The sequence below is a fragment of the Myotis davidii genome, unplaced genomic scaffold (genome assembly GCF_000327345.1).
Source record: "Myotis davidii unplaced genomic scaffold, ASM32734v1 scaffold460, whole genome shotgun sequence".
Lineage (NCBI taxonomy): Eukaryota > Metazoa > Chordata > Mammalia > Chiroptera > Vespertilionidae > Myotis > Myotis davidii.
The window spans coordinates 479,598-488,058 of record NW_006292692.1 but is presented as its reverse complement, the minus strand read 5'-3'; the positions used below and the strand labels follow the sequence as shown (position 1 = coordinate 488,058).

General features: G+C 41.4%; 1 pseudogene; it reads right to left on the bottom strand.

Moving 5' to 3' along the window:
• Positions 1-860: 860 nt before the first annotated feature.
• LOC102756033 overlaps positions 861-8,461 on the bottom strand; it is a 37,094-nt pseudogene continuing 29,493 nt past the window's right edge.

The window sequence follows — 8,461 nt, the reverse complement described above, 5'->3', positions numbered from 1 at the left end:
AAACATCGATGAGAGAGAAACATCGATCAGCTGCCTCCTGCACACCCCCCACTGGGGATGTGCCCGCAATCCAGGTACATGCCCTTGACCGGAATCAAACCAGGGACCTTTTAGTCCGCAGGCTGATGCTCTATGCACTGAGCCAAACCAGTTTCGGCTCTATTGGACTTATTAAAAGTTGTTCTCACCCATGGACAGGAAGGAAACCTAGAGACTTTTCCCAGTTCAGAGGCTGAGAGGTAAAGCCCTTAAAGTTTAGGGGAAAAATCCATTAAAAGATTTTTATGGAGATTATTGCCTACAAGTATTCTAGTCTATTTGGGGAAAAGTTAGTTTTAGATTTAGAGGGCAATCCAAACACAGAGACAGGTATTCTTTCTGATTAAGTACTAGTTTGTAGAATATAGGAGGCAAGGAAGAGGAGTATAAAAATCTCAATTTGCCTTCTTCACCCCAAATCTTCTAGAGAGCCTCAGAAGATTTACACTAGGAAGATTCCACCTCTCCCAGGTCTTGGTGGGACAATGCCTAAAGTTCTACCCCCAGTGGACTGGTGGCCTTTTTAACAAATTCACCATGAAAAGACAAGAAAATAGAGAGGTCATATCCAAAGGAACATCTTGTTCAAGCATTAAGGGCTCTGAATAGTGGTCAAAACATACTGATGTTTGGTATCAGAACTATTTTTATAATGTGAGATCATAAACAGGTGAGGAAACTTAAGTAGCAACACTTAAGGCAAGGAATAGAACCCATATATTAGCTAGAAATTACTTGCAGATATAACATTGACATTTGTTTCTTTATTTTCAACCCTACTCCAATTTCTTGGGAAACCTGGGCTACCTGTACCTGTGCTATCACCTGCATGTGCAGGACTGGAAAATCATATCCTCATACTACTTGTACAAGATATTCCCATTAGCCTCAGCCATAAGGCTGCTAATGGGAACGTACTTATAAGGGACACATGAGGGCTGAGGGACACTCTGGTTCACCAACTCATTGGTAAGGTTCTGAATAGTGGCATGATTGGGAGACTTGAGACCATAGTGTAGTACCTGAGGGCAGGTTCCATTACAGTAGTTTGGGGTACAGAGACGAGGAGTAATGATCCAGTGATCCCAGCCCAGTTGATGGAAGCTGACTTGGAAATGGTGGAGGGAACACTGCTTACTTTCAGGCCTATCATGTTCCGGGGAGGGGCCAGGAATCTTAGATGCAATACTGCCTGCTTGCCGTGCCCTCTGCAAGAGAAGAGTTCCTTTCCATAAATTCCTCCAGGCTGCCCGGTAGAAGTTTGGCCTTCTGAACACTTTTATGAGTGTCGTTGAAATATAATAACAAGAAGGAAGTGTCCAAGGACGAAGTACCATGCCACAGGAGCTCACGACCCTCGCTTCCTTTTTTCTGCTGACACATGAAGTGCAGTCATGGAACCTTGTATCTCTTGTGATTCCAGAGCCTTTGCTGAATGTGTTGTGTGATATCAATCTCTGTCCAAGCTTCAGACAGTAGGGGAGGTTTTGAGAACCTCTTCCTGAGGGAGGAAAGCAGTCATTTGGGTTTTTCTGGACCTAGGGCTCCACATGGCAGGGGAGGTGGAAGCCAGCTAGTGATGGTAAACCACAGTGGCTCTGACTGGTAGGTGACCTGGTTTAGTCTCAGAGGAAAGTCCAGTGTCTGTATATGCCAGGGGTCTCTGAGAGGCATTGCTACATTGGCCAAGGGCCTCACCAGCCTCACCATGGTGTGTGGTTCTCCATAGGGTGCCCATGCACATCAGCTGAGTGCTGGTACAACTCCAGCATGTACCACATGGGATACCCTAGGACCTGTGGCTTCCTCTGCTGCTTGCCAGGGGCTTCTTCTAGCAGCTCCTGAATCAGGGGCAAGGTAGGAGCCTCAGCCAGGGGGCCAGTAGAGTGCTGCCCTACCTTTTCCATGTGGACTCTGTGTTCTGTAAAAAGCACTAGTCCCCAAAGAAGAATTCCATTCCTAAGTGACTTTGAGCTTGTTACTTAAATCTTTCTGGGCTTAAATTTTTTTATCATTTGTCTCATAGGATTGTCATGAGGATGCAATAAGATCATACATGTGATGCAGTGAATGCAGTGCCTCTTTACAGAGGAAGTAATCAACTTAGATAGTGTTACATGATTATTAATGGTAGGAGTACTGAAAAAATTTGAGTTTTCTGCCTGGAACAATCTTTACTGTTTAATGATGAAAGTCTGCCATTAGAAACTATGATTGGGATTCTCCATGTTCTACCTTCTCCTGCCCTCTGTCCAATCCCATTCACAGTTCCTTCCTTTATACTCAGGTGTAAAGGGCCAACAGCATGGAACATTACTTCTCTCAGTGAGATTTGCATTTTTCAAAGGACCAAAATCCTAAGATGGAAAAAGGAAAACCTTAATGGTGCAAATCCCAGGCCTGGTTTAGAACACTCTTAATATTTAGGGCTGGACAATTGTTATGGGAGACTTTCTGTGCATCATAGGATACTTAACAGCATTTCTGGCTTCAACCCACTTGCTTGCAGTGCAACACCCTACCCCCTTCTCAGTTATGACAACTCAAAATATCTCTAGACATTGCCACATGTCTCCTGGGGAGAAAAATCTCTCACAGTTGAGAACTATTGGTTTATAGGATTCTATGGGGAGGAGAGGTCTTCACCAGGATATATTAAAATTGCATCATGTATCGTAAGTGTAAAACGTCTTTAGGAATCAGGCAGAAATGAAAATGCAAGGAAGCAGAAAAGTAAATAATGAGTGGTGGGCCTTGTGGCAAACTGGAGAGTGTATGTCACACCTAAAGTCATTTAAAAGATGTAAAAACAAAAAATCTGTGAACCAGACAAAGTCCATCTTGAGGTTGAAACAGACAGCCAGTTTGAATGTAGACTGTTCACTCAGGATGGCTCAACTCTGACACATGCTATCTTCATTTGGGCTAGGGATCCTTCACCCCAACTTTTGTTCTTCCCCCTCCCTTTCTATTTTCAGAATAAGAAGGTTACTAAATAATCAAGGCATACTAAGTCATCCTAAAACAAAAAATAATTTTTAACTTCACTAAAATTTTTTAAAATGTACTATTAAAGTGAACACATTTGAAATATTATCTGATTATTTGAAATTACCTATATGTTCCATGGAAAGGACAATAACACGTAAGAACAATTAAGGCAGGAAAGAAAGAAATCACAAAAGAACACCAGGAAAACATAGATTAAAATGTTAGCAGGTATTGTGTCTATGTGGGTTTTTTCTCTCTATTTTTGTTTTCCTATATTTTAATTTTTAAAAAGGCTAATGTTATAGTGTGAGAAGTCTATACTTGAAAAGAGAGCTTTATGCCATCCAGTACTTGACCAGGTAGGGAAGGTATCACAAAATCAAAATAAATGATAAAGATTCTAATGGCTAAGCTAGCCCTCCCATCCCTTTCCTGTCGGAGGCATCATGTCTGATGAATCATAAGAGAACCTGGAGTTCCCCCAGTGTAGTTATTAACATTATTAATAATTGGAACACTAATCTCTGTCCACTGCATTCTGTTCCCTGGTTGCTTTCTGCTGCTTTTTAATGATGCACTTTTGCTTTTCCCCATGTACTCCACATTATACACATGCTGTACTGCTCTACCTTCCCTCGATTTATGCATGTCTCTAGCAGATGGTTGGGCTAGTCCACCTCTGGTGCTTGTTTAGCATAACAGAGAGATCAACGACTGGGGCCACTCACAAGGTTCAGCATGCATATCTGGATCCTGGTGGGGTAAACACATAAAGTAAAGGCCAGCACTTGCCATTTCTGACCTACCCTCACAGCAATTAAGGATGGGTTTTCCTATTTGTTTTTCAAGAATTGTTTTTCCTCTCTCCTTTTTTTCTACCGCACCCCATACTTTCCCTTGCTCCTCCCTAGATTTCTATGACTTCTCATGAGGGGTGATGGTAGGGACAGGAAATTTTCAATGAAAATTAATGCCATATTGAAAATTCAGAATTGTGAGCCCCTGTCTAATCTCTGTTTTCAGTGACTTAGTCTTTATGAAGGATTGGCAGGTCATCCCTTACCCCTTCCTTTCCCTGTCTAGAAAAAAAAAATGTGCCACATCGACCATCCAGTATCCTCAGTATGGTAGGACTTTTGAGCACATGAGGACATGAGTCATTAAATAAATTGAGATTGACTTGAAATAACACACTTGCAGTCTCTCAAAGCCCGTGGCATAATTCAAATCACCTCCCAGGAGCTTGGTGTTCTGGCTGCCTCAATTCAGAGCTACACTTCTCCACATGCTCTTAGCATGGTGATTTTAAACTCCTGTGAGTCTAAAGAGTATGTATGGATGCTTACTATGGCAAAACAAGTTGCTTTTTTAAAAAATCTGACCTGGGTCCTAAGATCTAGGCTTTCGTGGAAAGGACTTCTAAGGAATTGGAGGTTGCTTTGTTCTAGGATGCTACAATTTTGCCTTAACAACTTAAGATGTACACAGATTGAGATGGGAGAACTGTAAAGTGCCAGCCTGAAGTTTACCATAATATGTTATTTTCATGTGGATGGGAAAAATCGATTTCTAATTCATAAAATGTAACTCCAGATGCCAGTCATTACGTACTTTTCCAGTTTCAGCTTAAAAGTACTCTGTGCAGTGTATTCACAGAAGGCAGAAAAGGGGGGGTTGCTTTCCTCTTACCCCAGGTGAAGAAGGAAAAATGGAACTTTGTGGAGAGGAAACCAAGAAAACAGTTGGGGTGGTGTGATTGTTGGAGGAGGAGCCTGGATAAATGGTGGTCTCCATATATTTTCAGGACGTCTCTTTTCTCTCCAGAGCTGGAGGAAAATCAATATCTTGTTTTCAGATGGGTAAATGGAGTCGTCTCTTTAAAGTGCCCGGGTCAGTTCACCACACGTCGGGCAGCTGCTGCTTTCCAGGCTGCCCCGCGATTCCCAGGCTAGGAGGATTGACAAGGCGATGATAAACTAACGTGCCCCCTCAGCTCTGGGTGTGTGCCATTGTTCCCGCAGCTGAGACCCTCTGCTGCTATTTGCTTTCTCCCACATACATTATTCAACAGCCCAGGAAAAGGCCAAGAACCTCTTTCATTCAGGAATTCTGTATTAAAATAATCAATTTCAAACTGAAGCCGGGAAGGCCAGCTTGCTACAGGGAGAGCCTATTAATAAGCCACCAGTCTTTTACATTTGCATTGAACTCATGCCTGTATTGTGATAATATGGGATTATTTTTTTTTTCAGTTTCCTCCAAGAAACTAAACATCACATTGGTTCTCCTGCTCTTTCATAAAGACCGTGTAGAAGAGCTTCTTCGTTTGATCCCATCATTAATAGAACACTAGAGGCCATATTTGTGCCTGCTACTCTGCACTGGCTAATTCTGATTTTGAAAGTACTTTTAAAAAGCCATTAACTCTCCATGAAATGTAGCAGGAAGAAAAGTTTTCAAGTGTTTTGTTTTCCATTCATTGGCCTTACATTTCTTGCCTTGCTTCTCCTGCCCCCTGCTTAACCCTCCCCACCATGTGCATACACACACACACACACACACACACACACACACACACATTGTTATATTACAACACCAAGTCAAAACATTAGAAACTTTACATATATGTCAGAATAAGTTTTAAGTGCCTTATAACAGTACCATGAGATGCTTTCCCAAATGGGTGAAATTTTCCTATTTGGCTAATAAAAGCTAATCAGAAATTCCGTTTTTTGCGGCTGCCTTTTTGTCAAAATTCTTTCTAAGTTTACATCAGTCATTTTTTGTGTGTGTTTAAACAACTCAGTGACCAAAAACTAACTATTAATAATCACCATCATGTAATCAGTTCAACTAACATTTATTGAATGCCAACTGTGAACACAGGAAATCCTCAGGGCTTTAACTTGGGACCCACAATGAATCAGTTCTGATTCCCTAAGTGCCTTGTGAAACATAGATCTTTAATAGGGTTGCCAGGTTTAGCAAATAAAAACATAGGACACTTAGGTAAATTTGAATTTTCAAGAAATAACAAATAATTGTTTAGTATAAGTATGTTCCATGCAATATTTGGGACATATTTATACAAAAATTTCATTCTGTATCTGAAGTTAAAATGTAACTGGGAGTCCCATATTATACCTTGACACCTTACTTTTTAAAGAAATTATTGACATGACCTTGAGGTTTTTGATGTTGGTATATTCTACTTCCCTCTTACCTCTAAAACATAGAAGAGAGAGAGACTGAATCACTGAAAGCTTAGTTTGTAGGGTTCAAGTTAATTAAAATTTAACTTTTTCATGTAAGAAGAAGGTTTTTCAACTAATTTATAGAGGGATCTTGTTTTCTCCTTTTTGTTCCACAGGTGGCATAAAATAGATACTTTTTCAAATTTTTGTGATGAATTATTAAAAGTACTAAACTATTTTAAAGTAATTCTAAAATAACTCATAAAAATAAACATTCCTATCCCACTAGTGAATTGGTTTAATAAAAATAAAGAAATATTACCCCAAATAATTCAAAGTGTATCCCATACTGTGCCAAGGACTGCTAAACATGAGAGAGACAAAACAGAGGTAAATGTATCCATAAAAATAATGGGTGAACGAATAAATCCAAAATAACAACAGTTGACTGTTAACATGTCATAGCACAGGAGAGACACAGAGGACCAGACACTTGCAACCAATGGTAGGGGTCCATTCTAGAGAAGGGTGGAGAGGAGAGAGAGAGAGAGAGAGAGAGAGAGGGAGAGAGAGAGAGAGAGAGAGAGAGAAGACTGTAAATAGGGAGGAAGCTTGAATAAATTGGAAATATATCAGTGCAATGGTATATTATGAAGACATCAAAAAGAATGAAATAGAGCTCTACCAGGTGACTTAGAAAGATTACCATGATGGATTGCTTAATATGAAAATAAGATGCAGAAAAGTGTGTTTAATTTTTATAAAATACATATTTTAAAGTGTGTGTCATTGCTATATAATTATTTTGCCATGAAGAAAAATACGGAAAGGTACATACTGAGTTGCGAGTATAGGTTAGAAGAGTAGAATGGCAGATATGGGGCAGTAAATGATGTAGATGGAAGAGTGAACCCTGTTCAGTGTGTGGGGGGGAATACAAAGATTGCACTTGAAGTAAAATCCCACATGTGCGTGTATTTTTCTTCTTACAGTAAAGTTTAGGAATTTTTTTCTGCAACTTCTTTTCTAATAAAGTAGCCCCAAATGAAGTAATTATTGTTAGATATATTGCTGATGACTACATCTGTCAGTATGTGTGCAAGGCAAGCTCCCTTGTTGAGGAAGAAAATTCCAATTGCTGTGAAGTGGAACCTTCACTAGAACACAGAGACTGTGACATTGCCTAAGACCATGAAAATTCAGAGGGTGCATCAACTTTAAATAATACTTTTAAAAGCTTAACTCCTAGTTAGAGAGAGTCACTAGCAAAAATGGGAAGCTCCATCAATGTTACTCATTGCAGTATAACCCATCTCTGGTTCATGTCTTTAATTATGGAATTGATTTGAGGGTTGTTCCTCTCAGTCTCTGTGCTAAAAGTTCTGACCCCCAATTCTGTTTTCTCTAATTTCCTCTGCCTGACAACATTCCATTTCTGTGATAGGCTTTTGGAAACTCTATGGGCTATACAAGGTGGGACAAAATGTTTGCAGTTGTGAGTACCAAAAGACAGATATTATTCTTATATTATTATTTATTTATTGCTAGAAGCCCAGTGCATGAAATTCGTGCACTGGGTGTGTGTGTGGGGGGGTCCCTCAGCCCAGCCTTTCCCCACTCACAGTCTGGGAGCCGGCAGGGGAGTGGGCCTAAGCTGCAGTCTGGCCACAGCAGCTCAGGACAGGCGCCCCTGTGTGTGTCCGCTGTGGGCCTGCCCCATGCCACACTGCAGAGGCTCGGAGCAAGCACCCCTGTGTGTGTTGTTCTCTCAAGCTCCAGACCATGCCTGCATGTTGTTGTCTCAGGCTCGGGGCCATGCCCGGGTCTGGGAGCCGGCAGGGGAGTGGGCCTAAGCTGCAGTCTGGCCACAGCAGCTCAGGACAGGCGCCCCTGTGTGTGTCCGCTGTGGGCCTGCCCCATGCCACACTGCAGAGGCTCGGAGCAAGCACCCCTGTGTGTGTTGTTCTCTCAAGCTCCAGACCATGCCTGCATGTTGTTGTCTCAGGCTCGGGGCCATGCCCGGGCCCTCCTCCTGAGCTGGTCATGACCATTATGGCATACTGACTTAATTTGCATATTACTTCTTTATATATATATATAAACTAGAGGCCCACTAATTTGTTCACTTATTTAGGCATTGATTGATTGATTGATTCTTGTATGTGCCCTGACTGGGGATCACACCCCCAGCCCTGGCATATCTGGATGATACTCTAACCAACCGAGCTATGCAGCCA